The sequence below is a fragment of the Hylobates moloch genome, unplaced genomic scaffold, assembly GCF_009828535.3.
Source record: "Hylobates moloch isolate HMO894 unplaced genomic scaffold, HMol_V3 SCAFFOLD_11, whole genome shotgun sequence".
Taxonomy (NCBI): domain Eukaryota; kingdom Metazoa; phylum Chordata; class Mammalia; order Primates; family Hylobatidae; genus Hylobates; species Hylobates moloch.
The window spans coordinates 106,875,479-106,898,929 of NW_026652286.1; the positions used below are offsets into that span (position 1 = coordinate 106,875,479).

General features: G+C 41.1%; 1 protein-coding gene and 1 pseudogene across 1 annotated transcript in view; one reads left to right on the forward strand and one right to left on the reverse strand.

The window, feature by feature from the left end:
- JAM3 (junctional adhesion molecule 3) overlaps positions 1-23,451 on the forward strand; it is a 75,972-nt gene that overhangs the window by 38,663 nt on the left and 13,858 nt on the right. The window lies entirely within an intron of this gene.
- LOC116477186 (protein tyrosine phosphatase type IVA 2-like) lies at positions 9,051-11,099 on the reverse strand (annotated as a pseudogene).

The following is a 23,451-nucleotide window of genomic DNA, read 5'->3' on the forward strand; positions in this document are numbered from 1 at the left end:
TTCATATTCTTTGCCCACTTGTTGATGAGGTTGTTTTTTTTCTTGTAAATTTGAGTTCTTTGTAGATTCTAGATATTAGCCCTTTGTCAGATGAGATGATTGCAAAAATTTTCTCCCATTCTGTAGGTTGCCTGTTCACTCTGATGGTGGTTTCTTTTGTTGTGCAGAAGCTCTTTAGTTTAACTAGATCCCATCTGTCAAATTTGGCTTTTGTTGCCATTGCTTTTGGTGTTTTAGACATGAAGTCCTTGCCCATGCCTATGTCCTGAATGGTATTGCCTAGGTTTTCTTCTAGGGTTTGTATGGTTTTAGGTCTAACATGTTAATCCATCTTGAATTAATTTTTGTATAAGGTGTAAGGAAGGGATCCAGTTTCAGCTTTCTACATATGGCTAGCCAGTTTTCCCAGCACCATTTGTTAAATAGGGAATCCTTTCCCCATTTCTTGTTTTTGTCAGGTTTGTCAAAGATCAGATGGTTGTAGATGTGTGGTATTATTTCTGAGGGCTCTGTTGTATTCCATTGGTCTATATCTCTGTTTTGGTACTAGTACCATTTTAAAACACTTTATAATTTCCCTTTTGATTTCTTCTTTGACTTACAGATTATTGAGAAATGTGTTAGTTTCCAAACATTAGGATTGTTCAGATGCCTTTCTGTACTGATCTCTATTTTAATTTCACTGTGGTCGGAAAACAAACTTTGTATGACTTGAATCTTTTAAAATGTATTGTGATTTGTTCTATGGCTTGGAATATGGTCTACCTTGGTAAATGTCCCATTTGCACTTGTCAAAAATATGTATTCTCCTGTCTTTGGGTAAGGTGTTCTATAAATGTGAAGTAGGTCAAGTCAGTCAATAGAATTTTAAAAAATCAGCATTCTTACTGATTTTTTGTCCACTTGTTCTGCTATTGAGAGAAGTGTTGAAATCTCCAACAAAAAATTTGTTTATAATTTACAAAAAAAGATTTGTTTATTTCTCCTTGCAGTTCTTTTCAGTTTTTGTGTAATATATTTTGAAGCTCTGTTACTAGGTACATACATGTTTAGAATTTTTATGTTCTTTTGATGAATTGACCTCTGTATCAATTTTTAAATTTATTTTTGTGAAATGACTTCCTTTATCATTATGAACTAACCTTTTTTATCTGTGGTAATATTCTTTGCTCTGAAATATACTTTGATACTAATACAGCCACTCCACTTTTCTTTTGGCTAGTATTAACATAGTATATCTTTTTTCATCCTTTTATTTTGAAGCTTTGTATCTTTATATTTAACGTTGCCTTGCTTTTTTAGGAGAAAATCTAATCTAACAATATCTGCCATTTAATTGGGATGTTTAGACTATTTACATTGTGTTTACTAATATAGTTAGGTGTAAGTCTTTTCTCTTGCATTTGTTTTCCTTTGTTTCATCTGTTCTTTGTTCTCCTTTTGTTCTTTTTATGCCTTCTTTTCTATTGGGAACTCTATTTTGTCTTTTTTGTTGGTTTATTAGCTATAACTCATGACCTTGATATCTTTAAAGAGTAGTGGTTAGGTGTTTTGCAGAAAGTCTTCAATTTGAGTTTATCTGATGTTTTCTCATGATTAGACTTGGTTTATAGATTGGGGGAGGGGGTCAGGTGCTGTGCGGCTAATGCCTGTAATCCCAGCACTTTTGGAGAATGAGGTGGGAAGATTACTTGAGCCCAGGACCTTGAGACCAGCCTGGGTAACATGTGAGATCCTGTCTCTTAAAAAAAAAGAAAAAACAAAATTAGCAAGGCATAGTGGCACACACCTGTAGTCCCAGCTACTCAGAAGGCCAGGGTGGGAAGATGGTTTGAGTCCAGGAGTTTGAGGCTGCAGTACGCCATGATTGCACCACTACACTCAAGCCTGGGTGACAGAATGAGACCGTGTCTCAAAATAGATAAATAAATAAAAAATTGGAGGAGGGGATAGATACCATAAAAGTGCAGTGCCCTTCTCATCATATCAAAGGGTATATAATATCATCATGACATGTTGCTGGTATTGCTACCCTGATCACTAGGTTTAGGTAGTGTCTGCAAGGTTTCTCCACTGTAAAGTTACTATGTTTCTTTTTCCCTTTCTATGTTTTGGGAGTTCAGCCCACACTCAAGGCGATGGGAATTAAGCTTCACTTCCTGGAGGGAGGAGAATCAGAGAATTTGTGGATGTATGCTAAAACTACCACAATAATTAATAAATATTTTGGTGGATCAGATATTATGAGGCTATTCAAGTATTCTGATAAAGTTTTTCCATGAATTTTGGCAGTCATTAGTGGATGTTTCCTACAGCAGTTATTACTATTGTGTTCTAATGATTATTTCCTATTTCCCTTATTCTTTCTACATTTGTTCACTGTAATTCTCATGTAAAGAAAATTTGGCCTCTGTCTCATTTATTTGCTTATTCATCATTTATGCATATGAATATGGATTTATGGGTATTGTATTCTTTGTATTATAATCCAATAGTATCATTATTTTTTTTTTTTCTTAAAATCTTCCAGCATTGGCCACTGCAAGCTCTTTCAGGTGGCTGGGATTTTTTGTTGTTTGTTTTTTAGCACTTTCTTACTTTCTGACACTACAGGGTGCTCCAGGCTTGTCTTGTATTTTCCCTGTCCTAGAATCAGCCATTTTTCAGGGAGCACTGATTCCTTTTACTAGAGAATGGTATATAGGAAACTAGGCCTGGGTACTAGAAATGCTTTTGGTCATCAGGTGTCACTGCTTCTAGGCTCTCGGTGGACAAGGCTAGGAGATACGTGTATTTATATCCATGTGTACACACATAATGTATACTATTTCTCTATTTGTATCTATGTTAAAATAAACATTAGTTTATACTGGTATCTCTGACTCAAATTCAGCACTACACGGTTAATTCTAGCATTTTCCCCTTGCGTATTCATTCTTTGACAGTGAGAAACTTGGCTGTCATTACCTACAATGTATTTATAGTTTTTTGTTTAACCAAGACAAGGATATCTGCTCACACCATTTCTACTCAACACCATATTGGAGGTTCTAGCCAATACAACCAGGCATGAAAAAGAAACTTAAAAAAAATCCATGGCCGGGCATGGTGGCTCACGCCTGTCATCCCAGCACTTTGGGAGGCTGAGGTGGGTGGATCATCTGAGGTCAGGAGTTTGAGACCAGCCTGACATCGTGAAACCCTGTCTCTACTAAAACTACAAAAATAAATAAATAAATAAATACATAAAATAACCGGGGGTGGGGGTGGGCACCTGTAATCCCAGCTACTCGGGAGGCTGAGGCAGGAGAATCGCTTGAACCCAGGAGGCAGAGGTTGCACTGAGCTGAGATCGCGCCATTGCACTCTAGCCTGGGTGACAAGAACAAAAAACTCCATCTAAAAAAAAGAAAAAAAATCCAAATTGGAGGGGAAGAAGTAAAGCTGTCTTGATGTCTTCCCTTATGAGAGAGAACTACTTAGTAGTTTGCAGTCTGTTCTACCTCAGGAGAGACTGCACTAAAACTAATGTGAACATCTCAAAATTTAACTGTTTTGTAAAGACCACCACCCCTTCCACTTTCCTTCAGCATCCCAGTTACCATTGGAATATTTTATAGCGTATTTATTTTTCCTTTAACATGTTAAACCTAAAGCCCAGGTTTTGCAGCTTGAATATGTTTCCTCTTGTTGATATGACAGTGGGATATGACAGTGGAGTAAAACAAAGCAAACAAATAACTGGTCCCTATCTTCCATGCTGTGGTCTTTGATAGGTGAAATTCCCTTATGTTTTCAAGTTCGGTTCCTGAAGTAGCTCATCCATTCAGATTCTGAAGAAGGGTGATCACTCCTGCACTGTCTTCAAGTTAACAGTGAAGGCTAGTTCCATGTACCTCCAAAGGGTACTGTGAGCCCTAAAGAGGCTATGCTGGATGGGGGTTAATGCAGAATGTCTGCAGCTGGAATGCAGGTGTAACTTTGAATTATTTTTCTGTAGCATATGAGAGCACACATTCCTCTCTTGGAATTCTGATACCAGAATCTGTAATCAACATGTAAATAGTGTTTATGGGACTGGGCTCACACATAAAGTAGCTTCATGCCAAGGTCTTATGCTCAGGGCAAATGTTAGGGATAATGTATTTCCAAATGAGTTATTTTACTGAACAAGAATATGCCTTGACACATGTTCTGTGTTTAGTCATACACATTTGTCATGCCTCAGTACCTCTAAGATGGGTCTCATGGCAACAGGCAGGAGGATTTTATGTGTTCATCTGTGCTTTAGAGCCAAGAATATTTTATAATTGGTCTGACTGGTCTGCAGTTAGAAAAAGTGACAGTGCCAGGCTCATGCAAAGATGGTGACCCTCCCTCCACCCATCATTTTTATATTTCCATTATTTCAGTGTAGAACTGAGCCCATGGTGAGTCAAGCCAAGTGCCATACAGTTCCATCTCCATTGCACAGGTTCTCACTGAGTTACTGAAAACACTGGGAAGTCATTGCACCACTACAATAGAAGTGGTGCTGTCATTCAGGCTATTCTCACTTCCTCCTCTCTGTCCTCTCTCTGTCCTCCGGCTTCCCCCTGCCTATGTCCCACCAAACCCAACCTTGTCTGCTCTGCTGCCTTCACCCTGCCTTTACTCTTCCTCCTCTCTCCCTGCCACTACTGCTTTTTTGATATTTTATCCATGTTTTTACTTGGTGATTTGATGGTGAAAGTGTATATAAGACCCAGCCATTCCCTTTCTCTTTTGTCTTTCCTCATAGCTTCGATTAACATGGCAATAATTTCCTCCCCATGATAATCCTGGACTTTCCACTTATACTTTAAAAGCCTTTCAATTGCAGATGGGAGGGGGGTTGGTTAACGGTCTTTCCAGGGTAGCCGTTTCTTCAAACACTTCTATTTAAGGTGGCTGCTAGGTGGAGTTTTACTCTGGTGTTATCTGACTGGATTAATGAGATTTGTGCTCAAGAAATCTTTTTTTTTTTTTTTTTTTTTTTGATACAGAGTCTTGCTTTTGTTGCTCAGGCTGGAATGCAGTGGCACGATCTCGACTCACTGCAGCCTTTCCTCCTGGGGTCAAGCAAGCACGTCGGCTAATTTTTGTATTTTTTTTTAGTAGAGACAGGGTTCTGCCATGTTGACCAGGCTGGTCTCAAACTCCTGATCTCAAGTGATCTGCCCTCCTCGGCCTCCCAAAGTGCTGGGATCACAGGCATGAGCCAGCACGACTGGCAAGAAATGTTTGATGGTTTGGGTTTGGAAATGATAGAATCAAATAGAAAGAAAACCTTGTATACTCAAAGAAATAGCATGTGCTTTGAGGTCTTCCTGCTGGCTTAACCCTGGGGTGTTACATGGTACTGCTCTGACTCAGCTTTTAGGATTGCCACTGGAAGAGCTTTTCATAGAATATCTATACAGTGAAATGACTTAATATTTTTCTTTTAAGAAGTGCCATTGCCAGAGTATTAGTATTTAGGGTTCTCCAGAGAAACAGAACTATTAGGAGATAGAGAGCTAGAGATGTATTATAAGGAATTGACTCACACAATTAAGAAAGCTGGTGAGTTCAGAATCTGCAGTATGGGCTAGCAGGCTGGAGACCCAGGAGAGTCGATGATACCAGCGAAGTCTGCAGGGCAGTCTCTGCTGGAGAAGTTTCCTCTTGGAGAGGAGGCCAGTCTTTGTGTTTTATTTAAATACTCAGGTGAGACCCGCCCTCATTATGGAGGGCAGTCTGCTTTACGAAAAGTTCACAAATTTAAATGTTAATCTCATCTATAAAACCCTCCAAGTTGACACATAAAATTAACCATCACAGCCGGGTTTATTTGGAATTCCATGATACTTGGTTGGGTCTTTTTATACTTTTATTTTCAATGGTCTGTTTTGTATATAACCATTTAGTTAAGCCAGGTCACAAAATATAACTGGGACTTCAGCTGGCTGTGCTCTTGTCAGGACCCATATTTGATGGATTTACTATATATACTTTGCTGTGTGTATGGGTAAGTGGGTCTGTAAAATGCTGATGTGTGTTCTTTATCCACCCCCCACCCCCTACTTTCTCTTAAATTCCTTAAAAACTTGGTTAAGGAACTAAGACATTGTTGCAAAGATGCTATTTTATGGGATATATACTTCTCTAAGGTAGACTCTCCTAAGCAGCGGTACAGCAGTGGTCTGCTGTGAAGGGTAAACACGCAGCCTTTCTCCACTAGAAAGCCTGCACCGCCGTTGTATGTTTAGGCCTGAGCCTCAGCGGCTAGTGCAGCCTCGCAGTAGTGCATGCTGACGTGAGTCCTGGTCAAGGAAAAGTGTCTTTTGAGCAAGAGACAAAGTGGACAGAATGCCAGCAAGCTAAATATAACTCTTTAGAGAGCCAGACGTGCATAAACTAGTTCTTAGTGAGCAACACATCAGATTCAGAGTGGAAACATTTTCTAAAAGAACTTCTTTTCCTTCTTGGCTTACTGCAGTGAGTATAAACCCAAATTAATTTAATTTTTCGTGGAAAGCTAAGACAACCATTGATTTTTCTCTCTTAGCATCTCTGCAGTTAAATGTTAGTAGCCATTGTTCATGTTGGAAGCCTCCTGTCTCCCAGTGCCCCAGCATTCTGTTCATGAGTCAAGAGGCCTGCTCTGGTATTCCGATGAGTTTTGCTCCCACAAGGGAAGAGGACAGGGAGTTTGCACGTTCAGACCTTGACGAATCTGGGAGTTCAGTTTTTCATGGACCCTCACTCTGCTTCAGGATGCTCACACCATTATGTGAAAACTCTTAGAAAAATCCATCAAAATGGGCCAGCCACTATGGAATCAGGAAATTTGTGGGCTGAGACTAACATTACCTCAACATCTGTTATGGCTTAAATGTATTGTTTTAATAATATTTTATATTATTAGTTCTTTTTGCCTGAAGCTGTAGAAGCATTTTATAGCCAGTAACTTCAGAATAGTAAAGGCAGGCAGGCATCACCCTCATGCTCAACAACAGAGCTGTGTTTCTGTGCACCAGCCCCAGATGCTGGTCTGGCCCCCACAGAAGGAGTGCCTTAGTAGGGCATCCCAAATGGGGCTGTGCATAGCGTCACTCCGGAGGCTGGGGAAAGTGCAGATCCAGACCTTTCCCAGCCTGTTGAGTTAGAGCTGGGGGGCTGTGCTCCAGGGCATGAGGAGGTGGGTTGGGAAATGGTATTTTAAACAAGTGAAGTGATTGTCATATAACTTGTCTGGCATCAGATCCCCAGACTCTGGCAGAGTTTCCAGAAGGTCTCTCAAAACTGAAATAAGAAACTGCAGTTGTTGTCCACAGCTGCTAAAATTGTTCCAAATTAGGAAAGGGAAGGGGAAATAGAACACAGTAGTTCCAGAGAAGAATCGGAGGAGCTGTGTGAGCTGGGAAGGCCATTGTGAACAGAAGCGAGTCAGTATTTCCTCATTTCCTCCCCTGCCTTATCATTCCCATCTGCCAGCTCCCTCTTTTTTTTTTTTTTTTTTTTTTTGAGCGTGTAAAATTTGTTGTTCTTTAAAAGGGTTCAGGGTTTGGTTTTAAATCAGGCTGCACACCTTTCAAATCAATCTGACATCTCTCTATGTCAAACTGGCTTCAACTAGCAATACTTCATTAAATCCAAAAGAAAAAAAACTGCTTTAATTTTAAGGAAAATCCAGTTTTGAGAACAATTAACATTAGTCTTTAAAACAAAATGAGGGCTAATGTTTCATGTTGCTTTATACATCCTTCTCCTCAATACAGAACCAGGAATGTAATTTTCCTAACTTGGGCAGGCACTGATACTGATGGACACTGCATGCATGTGCGCACGCACACACACACACACACACACCCTCCCCCCAAACAACAAAATTCAGAGTATGTCAAAGGGAAAAGGCTTGTTATGGTATTGATCAAAACCTTTGGAGTCAACACTGTCTATCTCCGCTTAGCACGTGTGCTGTTTTGATCTTGAGTCTATATTAATGGAATCTATTGTTGTGTTTTGAAATAAAGAATTTTGCATATACCATTATTTTTTACTTTTAAGTCCTAGAAACAATTTCAGAAAGCATTATTTTGTTTTGTTTCTGGGATGGGAGAAGAGAGAATCTACAGATTTGCATTTAGTTAAAAATCAAAACTCCAGCAATAGGAAATAGGCAGTTCACATAGCCGGCCAACATTTGAGGTATCATCAGTGTGAGACAAGGTCCCGGTCTGTTCCTACTGGCCTAGCTGACGCTAACAAAATGGGAGGCTTATGGCTCTGCACAGCAAATTCCAGCAGGATAAGATGACTTTAAGCCTGTATTCAGAGCCTTAGAAGCAGGGCACTACTGAGAATGTAATATTTAGAGGTGAAAATAGTGCAAGAGCCCCTGATGGTGCCCCTCTACCTGCTTTGTCCACGCAGCCTGATCGTAACTGCCTTCCACAAAGCAGAAAAACAGCTTTTCTAGATCAGTACAGTAAACTCAGCAAAGAATCTGCAAAAATGCTACTACACTGCTTCACAAGCAACACAGTCCCTTCGCTACTCACTGGGTGGCCCGATGTCTCTCTTCTACCATTATAGCCTGTGGACACATACTCACTAGGCATCGTTGTTGGTTTTAAACCAGGGATTTTTTTTAATCTCAACCTAGTAATAACAAGGCAATCAGTGGTTAAACTGAACTTTACATGTAGGGGGCAGTTTGGAGAACACCACAAGCATTTCTCAAGTCGAAAATATGTGAATTTGCTGCTACTTCTTTGACCGTTCCTGAAAATTCACAGTACAAGTCCCAAAATAAAAATTTTAAGCTACCAGCATTCTCTGATACTAGACAGAAAATCAGAGTAACGCTACAGCCCACAATTGTACAGGGTGTAGAAAGTACACCCACTGCCTGGACATCTTTGTTGATGGCCTGGAGTCCTCCCTTTTAGAAGACAGGTTTCTGGGATATCCACTTAGCTTCACTGGTTAGGGAAGAGAAGAATTCGACTCTCAGCTAACTTCTTTGAGAAGAGACTCCTCTTAAAATGCCATTTCCCCACTAATTTATCAAAATAAAAACAAAACAAAAGGCTCTTGGCTACTTTGCCTGGTATTAGATAGGGTTTTGAGGAAAAGAAACTAACATGAACATCTTTTCATCAGTAAAGACCAAAAACCACCTGGGTCATATATCTATATGTCACTGCTGTTATTTATTTATTTATTTGTTTGTTTGTTTGTTTGTTTAAAAGTGCCCAGGTGGGCTTAAGGCTGCCAGACTGCACGCACATCTACAGCCACAAGGGCTTCTATTCCATCTACAATTTGGATCAGGGGAAAAGGGGACATGTAGGAGAGGAAGGAAAAAAGAGGGGAAAAATATACCACCACCCCTCCCCCCGCAAAAGAGGGAAAAAAATCCCACCACAGGGAGATCTGTGTGCCAAGCATAATGAAGAGTGTGCTCCCCAAACAGATGGTTCTGCACAGGCTAATGTTCTGCTGGTTTTCCTTAGAGACCTATTTTGAAAAAGTTTAAAAAGACAGGAGGTTTCAAAATAATTCAATCCTGGCAGAAATTCAAACTCCAAAACTAGGAGCAAAATCATCCTTCACTGAATTAATTCCTTTTCTCTTTCTCTTAAACATTTTATTCATTTTATAGAGAGATTTCTTTTTTGTTTGCTTTTGTTCCAGTCATGAGGAGAGTGGTTGAGGAGTAGTGAATCCATCACTACTTTGATGACACAGGTAAGATTCCAGATTCACATTTCCAGGTACCAAGAGTTCCCTCTAAATGCCACAATCAGGTCAGCCTTCATTTACATTTCTTTCTACTGAACACAGCAATGACCATTGGTATCTCTGAAGCGTAATCGCATCTTAGGTCGGTATTTCTCCAAGTAAAGCAGCTGTTTGGAATTAAATGTCCCCCTTCTTTTTTGTCTTATAAACTGGACTGCATCTTTGTACTTCATTCCACATTCAATCAAAGCAAGTGCAACCAGCACAGGTGCCCTTCCCAATCCCGCAACACAATGCACTGCAACACAGCAACCTGGCTCTTCACAGAATTTGGTTTATAACAGGTTTAACCAATCAATTACTATCTGATTAGGGGATGGAGCTCCATCATCAAATGGCCAATCTAGAATGTGGATTCCTTCTTTTTCAACTGGAGCTTTATCATGTGTAGCATCACAAACTCGAACCAAAGTCGTCACTCCATACTTCTTAAGTTTCTCTGGGAACTTGTTGAGAGTAGCATTGGTAGGGTTGTGAGTTACAAGAAAACGCCATGTTGTCACAGGAGATCTCGACAGGGGCTGGACGGTTCATTATGGCAAAAAATGTGAGTGTGCATGTGAGTGTGATGGGGAAAGTGAAAAAATCAATAAATCTTGAAATGTTTCACAGCAGAAAACATTAAAAAGACCACTAAAATGCCTATTATCAATCAGTGTTTTCTCTATTCAACTTGTTTATTCCTTATGAAGCTTCTGTCTTCAAGATAAGCCAAGTATTTAGAATCCACTTGAATCCAAATTCAACTTGGGCCTCAATTTCTGCAGATGGATACCTTCGGACTCCAAAAAAACCCAACTACATAAGCAGCCTTTACTACATTTAGGCACTAGTGAGGCAAGTTAAAAGTGTAGGTCGCTTTCCACTTGTTTACTTGATGCTTAATTTTACCGGAGTCATTAAAATATGCTTGCAATAAAAAAAAAAAGCCAACTATTTCTAAGGCCGGTCTCTCTGTCCAGGAGTCTTCAAGGCAATGTTAATTATGGCACATAGAACCTCTAAGCTTGTCAGTGAAAGCGCTGTGCTGAGCCTGGCAGAAGTCTGCTCTCACACTCAGAATCACCATAAATGTGCAACGTATATTCCAACGAAAAACGCTGGCGAGCTTGGGACTGGGCATTGAAGTCCGGCGATGGCGGGAGCGAGGAGGCGCCTCTGCCCTCAGTTACCTCTGCGCGGCCGCGGCTACGACACCCCCCAGCCTCAGCGCGCGACACCCGCTGCAGCCACCGCTGCCCCCGCTGCCCCGTGGTGTCGCCTCCCGAGGTGCCCGGCCGCCGCTGCCGCTCCAGCCGCTTCCGGACGGACAACGGTTACAGCTCGGCCCATCGTGCCGCCGCCACCACCGCTGCACGCGCAGCCGAAAGCAGGTCCCGCTCCCTCTTCTCTCTCTCAACTTAGTTCCACATCTTCCCTGGAAGGAAGAGATGGCTGTGTTGAAGATGACAGTGCCAGCTGCACATCATGTCAGAGGCTTTTTTTAGGTCACTTCCCTTGCAAACTCATCCAAGATAGGGTTTTACTCAAACAATGGGGTCTCGTTTTAGGGTTCAGGGTCTGATTCACGTTTTCCTTTTCGTACAGAACCTCTTCCCACTTTATTTGTCGCTTTCTTTTTTAGTTCTGGGTAGATTTTAATATTGTATTTCTTCTTATAAGATTATAAAATAAAGCAAGAAGTAGGGGCTAAGAGGCAAAACTCCCAGCTTCTGGTTTTTACTTTGTACTTGTAGCCATTGACCTTGCTAGCATCCGATCCCCTGTCTGGGACGTGAGTGTAGTCATCTTTCCATCGATGGATGCTGGGAAGCCGAATCGGTGTTGAGAAGGTGCTGTGAGACACAGCACAGAATGTGAGCCCCGACAATACTCAGGAGAATGTACAGCTCGTTCAAGTCCCAGCAGCACTGTGTGCTCACCCTGTAGCTCCTTCCTGCTTTGCTACTTATCAGAATGTTGGTAGGAGAAAGCACAGTGTCTGCTTTGTTCTTTCTCTACATTAGACATCAGTCCTACAGCTGGTTGACAGGCCTATTCAGAAAAAGCACCCCAATGGGTTCATTTTCCTCTTCAGCAGAATAGTCAACTGATCTACGGGAAGCAGCGTACCTTCACACTTGCTCTATGTCAAAATCATGCTCTTTGTGAAACTAAAGGTCTCACTTGTCTCTGTCCTTCTCTCTCTGCACACTGCTGATTGGCTGGCTCCTCATGTGTGAAAATTTGTGCTCTGTATAGCTGGTAGGTTTTCCTATGGCATCCCTTCCCTGTCCCACCCTTGTCTTCCCAGGAAAAGCATATATTTTCCTTGTGGACAACTGTCCATAAAGGTGGAATGCTAGTAATACTTGAGCCTAGTTACTTAACCAGATGACAGTGAAACTTAGAAATTGATCCCAGGGTCCTCTGGCTCTCTACCCTGCATTTGCTTTGCTGAGGCTCTCTAAACAAATGAGGAAAAGGCCGTTGTTCAGAGGTGGTGACTCATATGCAGATGGATGGCCACAGCGCGCTCCATCCCTGCCATCACTCTTTGTCATCCTCTGTCTTGCCCATGCTGCAGTGCCTTGCAGATTTGTTTATATGCATGACTTTGTCATCTGTTGCTGAGAGCTGAGAGGAAAACCTCCTGACTGGTACATGCCTGTGCTGTTTATCTTAGGGCAACCCACGTTTCTACATGCTTCAAGGCAGGCTTCAGAACTGGGTTACTTTTTATACGGAAGTGCATGTTGCCTGAGCCTCTTTATTAGTGTGGTTCAAACATGAGCACACAGATAGGGAGGGATTTTGCTGAGGACTGTGAGTTGGAGATGATTCAGGAAGTCTGTGACAGAGCTAGGATAGCAAAGTCAGTTTCTTGGTCAGGTCTTCCTATGTAGAAAACTGTGCTAGATGCCACTGTGCATGGCAAGGGGCATGAATCTGGAAGTAAAACTGTCTTCCGTCTAAACTCTGGATCCGAATTTTGTCTCCACTGTAAATCCCACTGATTATTAGCTGTTCAATACCTAGTTCTGGCCTTAAGGATAACAATAACTTCTCCTTCTCTGTCATTGTGACAGATAAACTGGCACTGATGCATTGTAGGATAGCTTTGCCTTTGGACCATCTTAGTGTCACTTAGCATTTGAGAAATAAGTGGCTAGATTATAGAGAAGGAATTATCAAACTTTATTATCTCTTGCCACGTTTCTGGTCAAGCATGCACACAATAAAAACAAAACACCAAAGTGTGTAGTTAATCTCTTTCATGAAGTCATAGGAAGAAGAAGAATTGTAGGCATCAGAATGTAATAGGGAGAGTGTTAGACGTGGAGTTTAAGGACACAGCTTGAAGTGCTGGCTCCATCACTTGGCTGTGGACTATAGGCAAGCCACTTGGCCACATCATCAGTTGTAAATTGGAAATGATACCACTTGCTCTGACTGTCTTGAAGAGTGACCCTAAGGAACTAACCTGAATCATTTTCACTTCCTTCCCTACCTCTGGAACTGTGATGTCTGATGGCCCTGGTTTCAAGAATAAGAACTAATGCCATTGCAGTGAGTCATTTTAAAACTTGATGCCTTTTGGCCGGGTGTGGTGGCTCACGCCTGTAATCCCAGCACTTTGGGAGGCCAAGGCAGGTGGATCATATGAGGTCAGGAGTTTGAGACCAGCCTGGCCAACATGGTGAAACCTGTTTCTACTAAAAATACAAAAAATTAGCCGGACGTGGTGGCACATATCTGTAGTCCCAGCTACTCTGGAGGCTCAGGCAGGATGATCACTTGAGCCTCGGAGGTGGAGGTTGCAATGAGCTGAGATTATGCCACTGCATTCCAGTCTGAGAGACAGAGTGAGACTCCATCTCAAAACAAAATAAAACTTGATGCTTTTGAAAATAAATACAGAATTAGTTTAATATATTTCTAACAAGTAGGCACAACAGAGAATGGAGTGACAACCGCTGCTCCTAGAATCATATTAAGAAAGGCATAGAAGAGAGGAAACAGAAGAGAGTAAGTGAGGCCGGTCAGTATTCGGGGGCCTCTCCATCATCACCTGTGCACTCTCAGGACTCTTCTTACTCCTCTCTGCACTGGATGTCCAAACAGACATGCCTTTCTTGTTGGGAACCAAGTGCCTCTAAGAAAGCACATATTGACTCCCACTGTGAGTCAAACAGTGGTTTTTTTGTTTATAAAAGTGAAATCAGTCTTTGGGGTATTGCTTACAGTTTAAAAAAAAAAAAAGGAAAAGAAAGAAAAAAGGTTTTCCTCTTGGGCTTTTTAGCCTTGGCCTGAAACTGAGCTGATGATATATTGTTATTATCACTTGAGAACACAACAGCCTGAGGTCCAGTCTTCTCCTTAGTATAGCTGGGGATGCCATTCCATGTGGTTTTAGAAATCCTTTGTTATTTCTGCTCACCTGCACAGACAGGCCTCCTTGGGAGTGGACCCCAGAGTCTGTATCATCAGAACTCATCTCTCTCTGAGCTGGGATTAAATGTCATTGAACAAAATACTTAACAGCCTTTGTCAGCTGTGAATTCAAGCATATTTTGGTACTCAAAAATTTAGAATTTCTGTATTTGGTGTAAAGTCAGATGATATGGTTTGGCGGTGTGTCCCACCCAAATCTCATCTCAAATTGTAATCTCCACATGTCAAGGAAGGGGCCCTGGTGGAGGTGATTGGATTATGGAGTTGGCTTCCCCCCATGCTGTTCTCATGATTGTGAGTTCTCATGAGATCTGATGGTTTAAAAGTGTGTGGCAGTTCCCCACGTGCTCACTCACTCGTGTGCATGTGTGCTGTGTCTCTCTCCTCCTTTCCCGGCTGCTCTGTGAAGAAGGCGCCTTCTTCTCCTATGCCTTCCACCATGATTGTAAGTTTCCTGAGGCCTCCTCAGCCCTGTGGAACTGTGAGTCAATTAAACCTTTTTTCTTTATAAATTACCCAGTCTCTGGTAGTTCTTTATAGTGTGAAAATGGACTAATACATTAGCAAATACTGTCTTTACATTTTTTGTATCTTTCTCTTGCTCTGTATGCATTTCCATTCCCCTCCGTATTAGTTTACTAGGAGTTGCATAACAAAATACCATGAAGAGGTGGCTTAAACAGCAGAAATGTATTTTCTCATAGTACTGCAGGCTGGGAAGTCCAAAATCAGGGTTGGTTTCTCCTGAGGCCTCTCCTTGGCCAGTAGGTGACTGCCTTCTTGCTGTGTCCTCATATCATCTTTTGCCTGTGCAGGCACATCCCTGGTATCTCTTCAAGTTCTTTTTTTTTTCTTTTTTTTGACAGAGTCTCGCTCTGTAGCCCAGGCTGGAGTGCAGTGGCGCGATCTCGGCTCACTGCAAGCTCCGCCTCCCAGGTTCACGCCATTCTCCTGCCTTAGCCTCCCAAGTAGCTGGGACTATAGGCGCCCGCCACCACGCCCGGCTAATTTTTTGTATTTTTAGTAGAGACGGGGTTTCACAGTGTTAGCCAGGATGGTCTTGATTTCCTGACCTTGTTATCCGCCTGCCTCGGCCTCCGAAAGTGCTGGGATTACAGGCGTGAGCCACCGTGCCCAGCCTCTCTTCAAGTTCTTATAAAGACACTAGTCATATTGGATTAGATCCACACCCTTATGACCTTCTTTAACTTTAATTCCTGTCTCAAATTTAAAGCCTTTAAATTTGAAACTTGCTATTCTCTAGGCCTCTGGAAAGTCATTGGTACCTAGATAGCAAGTAGAATAATGATAATCAATGGTCCCTCTTCTAAAATGTTTAACTTATTTGTCTTCAGTTATTGGTGAAAGAAGGGTAAGTTTTTAAATAATATTTTACATTTGAGAAAAATTGAAGTGTGCAAAATCATATTAAAAGTCACTAAGAGGCCAGGCGTGATGGCTTACACCTGTAATCCTAACACTTTGGGAGGCCAAGGTGGGCAGATTGCTTGAGCTCAGGAGTGTGACACCAGCCTGGGCAACATGGTGAAACCCCATCTCTACTAAAATACAAAAAATTAGCCGGGCGTGGTGGTAGGCGCCTACAGTCCCAGCTATTCGGGAGGCTGAGGCAGGAGAATCGCTTGAACACGGGAGGTGAAAGTTGCAGTGAGCCGAGATCGTGCCACTGCACTCCAGCCTTAGTTACAGAGACTCTGTCTCTGAAAAAAAAAAAAAAAAAAAAAAAAGTCAGTAAGAGTATTAAAAACAGGGCCCCAGATAGTTCATACCTTTGGCATGTAAAAGAGTTTTGAAGATGGAATTATAAGCACATCGAGTAGTTACTTCTGTCCTGGATTAAGCTGCCTAGTTCTGGATTGAAAACACATTTGCTAGTTCTACCTGAAGCAATTAAATCCTGGGGAAACAGAAGCCCAGAATGCCAGTTTACCAACTTACAGTGAGAATGAGAGCTCCGTTATCAAAGAAACATTGAAAGAGCAAAGACACTAACTCAAGTCTATGTTTGGATTGGTGTAGATTTCTCTCATGCCATTTGCCATATTGTATTGAAACTATCTGTGTCTTTTCCCCCTACTTAAAATAAGTAACTTTTCCAGAAACTTCTTGGGTTCTTAGGTATTATGGTTGGGAATCAGATACAAAGATGAATAAGAATTACTAAAAAAAAAAAAAAAAAATAGTGACAAGGTTAACTTATAGTGATCTCAGCAAAATGGTGGACTAGGAAGTTCCAGGCTCCTGTTCACCAGCAGAAAAATTAAAAAATCACCCAGTAGCTATTTGAACCAACGTTGTAGAAGCTCTGAAATCAGTCAAACAAAGATTATAGCAACCGAGCAAACATCTAATCAAGAAGAGCCATCTTTAAACCAGTAGGAAAGATTTGTGGTATTTTTACACACCCTTGCCCTACCCTCTCCCTGGCATAGTAGCTGCTTTGGTCTTGAAGAGGCAACAGCTATTCCCCAGCTTTCCTCTCAAACCGGAGGGAACAGAGCAGACATTATTTGCAAATCAATGTGTATGTCTATTCCAACCTTTCTGGGGGATGCCTGAAGGCCTAATGCAAGGTGCTTGTCTCTGTCTTGTATGATCAGGGAAGCAGGCAGTAAAACCAGTGGGCACTGCTAGTAAAAGCTACAGAGTGACTATAAACCTACAGATGCCTGAAGAGATTCTGGCTGGACATGTACAATAGGCCCTGTAAGGCCCAGAGGAGAAGCTGGGTGAGATTCTTAGGAAATTATGACTCTCAAAAGCATCCATATGTATGAAGGAAAATAGAAAGCCATGCTCATGTCAGGCAAGACACATGATCAGAAAAGCCCTGAAAAGATACTAAGATTCATCCCAGGCTGATCTCTAGATTCAGCATAAGCTTAGCTAAGAGATGAAGGAGTACCCCTGCACAGAGCCAGTCTCCAAAGACTCAGGCGGCTAATAATATGCTCTTTTTTTGGGGGGGGGAGGGGGTTGTAGTGTTTGTTTATTTCCGCTTTTGGCACTTAAGACAGTCTTGATTATATTCTTATAATAGCTGAACACAAGATTAAGGAACCTCAGTGCCCACACTTGAAGAGGAATAGTCTTCTGAGTCTCAAATGGACTACTACAGCCTTAAACAATAATGTTTTTTAAAAAAACGGCAAATCTTGGGGGAGGGGGACAATCTGATTTCCAGAGTTAACCGTATTATAATAAATGCCAGATTTCCAACAACAGCATCAACAACAGCAACACAAAATAACAAAGCAGGAAAACATGGCTCATTTAAAGGAACTAAATGGATTGACAGAAACTGTCCCAGAGGCAGCACAGGTATTGGACTTACTAGCAAAGACTATTTCTTTATAATATGCACAAACACCTAAGGGGAGAACATGGACAAAGGACTAAAGGCAATCAGGCAAACAGTCCCTGAACAAAAGGACACTATCAATAAAGACATGGAAATTACAGAAATGAAACAAATTTTGGAGCTGAAAATACAATAACTGAAATGAAAAATTTACTAGAGGGGTTCAACAGCAGATTGATGCAGATAGAAGAAAGAACTAGCAAAGTAGAAGTTAGGACAATTGATTACCAAGTTTGAGGAGCAGAAAGAAAAAGAATGAAGAAAAGTGAACAGAGTCTGAGCGACTCATGGGACTAACAAGTGGACCATCATATGCATTGTGGGAGTTTTAGAAGGAGGAGAAATATGGGGCAGAAAGATTATTTTAAGAAATAATGAAGAATAAACTCCCCAAAGTTGATGAAGGGCATAGACCCACAAATCTGAGAATCTCACTAGACTCTAAGTAGAATTAACCAAAGAGACTCACACTGAGACACGTGATCAAACTTGACGAAGAGAAATTCTTAAAAGCACCCAGAGAGAAGTGACTCAGCAGATACAATTAATCTTCAAGAAAACTATAAGCTGAATTTTTACCAGAAACCTTGGAGGTCAGAAGGAAGTGGGGTGATAATATTTAAAGTGCTGCAAGAAAACAATTGTAAACCACGAATTCTATATCCAGCAAAACCATTCTTCAACTATAAAGCAGAAATTAAGACATTGCCAGATAAATGAAAGCCGAGGGAGTTCATTACCACCAGACCTCTACAGGAAATATGAGAGGGAGACCCGCAGGTTGAAATGAAAGAATACTTAGACAATAACTTGAAGGTGTATGAAGATATTAAGATCTCCGATAAAGCTAATTACATGAGTTGATATTTATAATTTTGGTTTATAATTTTGATTTTTGAAGAAGTTATAACACAAATCCAGGTCAGTTAGGTCCTGATTAAATCCCAGTAGGTTAGACTCTGGTAAGACAATTTCTCTTTTGGGCAGGCCTTGTTACGGACAGAATGCTTTAGAGGTATTTCAAAATGGCTAACATTTCCCCTCCCTATGCCAGGAGCATGAGGGGATTTTTCTCCCGTCCTCACTGAGAGAACCAGGGAGGGCCCCGGGAGATAAAACTCACAAGAATGTCTGGGGGGGCCTGCTAAGACTGGGCCCCATAGAGTTTTTGACTCTCAGACTTGTTGGCACTGAGCCTCCAACAATTCATTAATTATAGTTTAGGTTAGTTCCTACTCTGGTACTGGTGGTCCTGCAGAGGCTTCTTCTCCTGAGTTTCTGCTTTGCACGGTGGGATTCTTTATCTGCCTGTCTGTCTCTCCAATCTGGAGACAGTGTTTTGACCTATGACGTCAATTCTCTGACAAATCTAAGAAGAGTTGTTGATTTTCAGGTTGTTCAGCTTTTTACTTGTTGTCAAGATGGATGAGGGTTTCCAAGCTGTTTGCATGCCAGACTGAGAACCAGAAGTTCTGCGTGTTGGTTTTGTATCCTGCAGCCTTGGTGAACTCATTTATTTATTCTAATATTTTTGGTGTGTGGAATATGTAGGGTTTTCTACAGCTAAGATCATGCCAGCTACAAACAGATAATTTTCCTACTTCCTTTCCAACTTTGATTCCTTTTTTGTCTTTATCTTGACAAACTGCTCTTGCTAGAAATTCCAATATCATGTTGAACAGAAGTGGTGAAAGTGGGCATCATTGTCCTGTTCCTGATTGTAGGGGAAACACTTTGAGTCTTTCACCACTGAATATGCTGTCAGCTATAGGTTTTTCATATATGACCTTTATCATGTATAGAAAGTTCTTTCTATTCCTAGTTTACTGAGTGTTTTTATCTTGAAAGGTTGTTGCATTAGGTCAGATGCTTTTTCTCCATTAGTTGGGATTATCATGTCATCCCAACTTCGTTAATATGTTGTAATACTGTAATTGATTTTTATGTGTTTCAGGAAGAAATCCCACTTGTTAGGTGCTTTACTCCAGCCGCCTCTAGTCATCTTTCCACCCAAGGGGAGTGGGGACTGAGACACAGTGGTGAAGGTCAGAGCCCAAGGGTATAGTCTTACTGAAAGACTGAGACCTAATCATAGGTCTATAGAATGCTTTCCTGCTACACACACACCTTACCACCACAACACTAAAGCCTTGTTTACTAGTTTATTTTCCTGGGTAATCATGTCTGGCTTTCAACAAAAAGTACGAGGCATATTAAAAAGCAAAAACAGTTTGAGGAAATGGAGCAAGCATCAGAACTCTGATATGGAAGAGATGTTGGAATTATCAGACTGGGAATTTAAAACAACTCTGATTAATATGCTAAGGGTTCTAATGGGAAAAGTAGATAACATAAGTAGATAACATGCAGGAACAGATGGACAGTGCAAGCAGAGAGATGGAAATTTTGAGAAAGAATCAAAAAGAAACACTAGAGATAAAAAAACTAGCAGAAATGAAAAATGTTTTTGATGGACTCAACCTCTGAGCTTGAGGATATGCCAACAGAAACATCCAAAACTGAAAGCACAGAGAGAAAGATGACCTAAAAAAATGGGACAGAATATACCAGAAGTGTGGGGCAACTACAGAAGATGTAACATACTTGTAAATGGTAATACCAGAAACAGAAGATGAGAACAAAAATATTTGAAGCAATTGTGACTGAGAATTTCCCCAAATTAATGCCAGACACTAAACCACAGATCCATGAAGCTCAGAAAACACCAAACAGGATAAATGCCAAAAAGAAAAAAATCAACATCTAGGCATATCATAATCACACTGCAGAAAATCAAAGGTAAATAAAACATAAGAAGACAGAGGGGAAAAGTACCTTAGCTGTAAAGGAGGAAGAATAAGAATTACATCATACAGTGTTTGGATTGTATAGTAATTCTGTGTTTAACTTTTCAGGGAACTGCCAAGCTTTTCATGGTGGCTGCACCATTTTACATTCCCATCAGCAGTGTACAGGGTTTGGGATTCTCCACATCCTCACCAATGCTTATTATTTCCCCCCTTTAAAAGAAATCATAACCATCCTAATGGGTGTGAAGTGGTATCTCATTGTGGTTTAGATTTAATTTCCTTAAAGGCTAGTGATGTTGAGCAGCTTTTCATGGTGTATCTTCTTTGGAGGCATGTCTATTTGAATTCTTTGCCCGTTTTAAAATTTGTTCAATTGTGGTTTTTTTGTCGGTGAGTTGTAGGAGTTCTTTATATATTCTGGATATTAATCCCTTATCATATATATATGCTTTGTAAATATTTTCTCCCATTCTGTATGTTGTCTTTTCACTTTCTTGGTAGTGTCCTTTGATGTTTAAATTTTTTTGATGAAGTCCAATTTACCTATTTTGTTGCCCATGCTGTGGTGTCATATCAAATCATTGCCTAACCCAGCATCATGTAGATGTTTCTCTCTGTATTCTTCCAAAATTTTATAGTTTTAGCTCTTAAATTTAATAGTTTTAGCTCTTAAATTTAGGTGTTTTATATGTTTTAAGCTAATTTCTGTATTTGACTTAATATAAGGGTCTAACTTCATCATTTTGTATGTGGATATCCAGTTTTCCCAGCACCATTGTTGGAAAGGTTGTCCTTTCTCCATTAAATGATTTTGGCATCCTTGTGGAAAATCATTTGACCATATGTGCAAGGATTTATTTCTGGGCTTTCTGTTCTATTCCTTTGATCTGCATGTCTGTCTTTATGCTGTGGGGGGACCCCACACTGTTTTGATCACTCTAGCTTTGTAATAAGTTTTGCAATCAAATGTTGAAATGTAATATGTAATAAAGATGAATAAATACGGTATTTTTTTAATCCTAAAATGTTAGCTCCATGAGAGCACAGATTTTTATCTGTTCTTTTTTTTTTTTTTTCTTTTTTTGAGATGGAGTCTCACTCTGTCGCCCAGGCTGGAGTGCAGTGGCCTGATCTCAGCTCGCTGTAACCCCCACCTCCTGGGTTCAAGTGATTCTCCTGTGTCAGCCTACTGAGTAGCTGGGATTACATGTGTGATGCCTGGCTAATAGATTTTTATCTATCTTATTCATGTATTAGCCCTAATATCTAGACAGGTATCTAGTACATAATAAGAGATAAATAAAAGCTGTTGAATGGCCAGGTGCAGTGGCTCACCCCTGTAATTCTAGCACTTTGGGAGGCCGAGGGAGGTAGATCACCTGAGATCAGGAGTTCGAGACCAGTCTGGCCAACCTGGTGAAACCCCATCTTTATTAAAAATGCAAAACTTAGCCAGGTGTGGTGGCAGGCACCTGTAATCCCAGCTACTTGGGAGGCTGAGAGAGGAGAATTGTTTGAACCTGGGAGGTGGAGGTTGCATTGAGCCGAGATCACACCATTGCACTCCAGCCTGGGTGACGAGTGAAACTGTCTCAAAAAAACAAAACAAAAACTGCTGAATGAATGGAATCTCCCAGAGAGCTTAGAGTATGATGCACAGGCCAAAATAGACAGGAAATTGAATAGGAATAACAGCATTTGACAAATTAGCAATTTTCCTTTTTCCGCCTTCCAGAAAACCCTTTGCTCAGTCTTAAATAATGTAACTTCAGTATGAGTATTCCTGTAGCACCGGATTCAGTGTGTACACAATTAAACTTCAGCAGCCACCGCTACAAGTGGGCTCCCAGAACCCATCTCCTAAGTAGTTCTGTCAGAATCTTATCCCCAGGCATCGGGCAGGATTCTGGATGAGTTACTTACGATGTCTTCACGTGTTAGATTTGTGCCTTCCAATCCTCACACTACCATTCTTTTATACAGTTACTACTACATTTTAAAGTGGCACCTTGGTCTGTTGGGGATGGGCAAGAAAGGAGTTCCTAGAGTATTAGTAAATTTAAGGATTATTTGGAAATAGAAGGAGAATTCTGAGGAAGGACTCTCAGCTTGGGACCTTATCTGATGTAGTGCCTAGCTGTTGCAGATAGTCATTGAAGCTAGAACTTTACGTGACTTGTAGCGGTCCTCTGCTCTGGAGTCTTCCTGGGACATAACTGCCTTCTAGGATTGGCATAAAAAGCTACCTGTATTTAAGTCTCATGTGTAGTTCATGAAAAATAAAATACAAAGCTGCTTGTGAAACTTACCTAGGATAGTTGAACAAGAGAGTGGTCAGGCCAGGCTTTGTTAAGAAGTATAAAGAGGCCGGGCGCGGTGGCCCACGCCTGTAATCCCAGCACTTTGGGAGGCCAAGGCGGGCAGATCATGAGGTCAGGAGATCGAGACCATCCTGGCTAACACGGTGAAACCCCATCTCTACTAAAAATACAAAAAATTAGCCGGGCGTGGTGGCAGGTGCCTGTAGTCCCAGCTACTTGGGAGGCTGAGGCAGGAGAATGGCGTGAACCCGAGAGGCGGAGCTTGCAGTGAGCCGAGATCGCACCACTGCACTCCAGCCTGGGCGACAGAGCGTGACTCCATCTCAAAAAAAAAAAAAAAAAAAAAAAAGTATAAAGCGTTCATTTCTTTGCCATAATGCAGAGGGATAAAAGAAGTGATGATTGCCATTATTTAGCTTCTTTGAGGTTGTAAGAAAGAAATTGGTTTAGTTTACCTTCCAAGTTTATTATAAAGACACATATCTGAGTTGGCCTTCGTGAAAATTAAACACCATTTACCTTTTATGTCCTCTAGTTCACCTGTTGTTACCAACTCTAGTATTTCCACCATTTTGACCAATCAGCCTATATCTCCTTATAATGTACTTCTATTTCTCTAGACTATAAGCTCTCCCATTTTCTTACTTCTCTTGGCTTCATACTTCTTAAGAGAAAAGATGTGATTGGGTTGTCC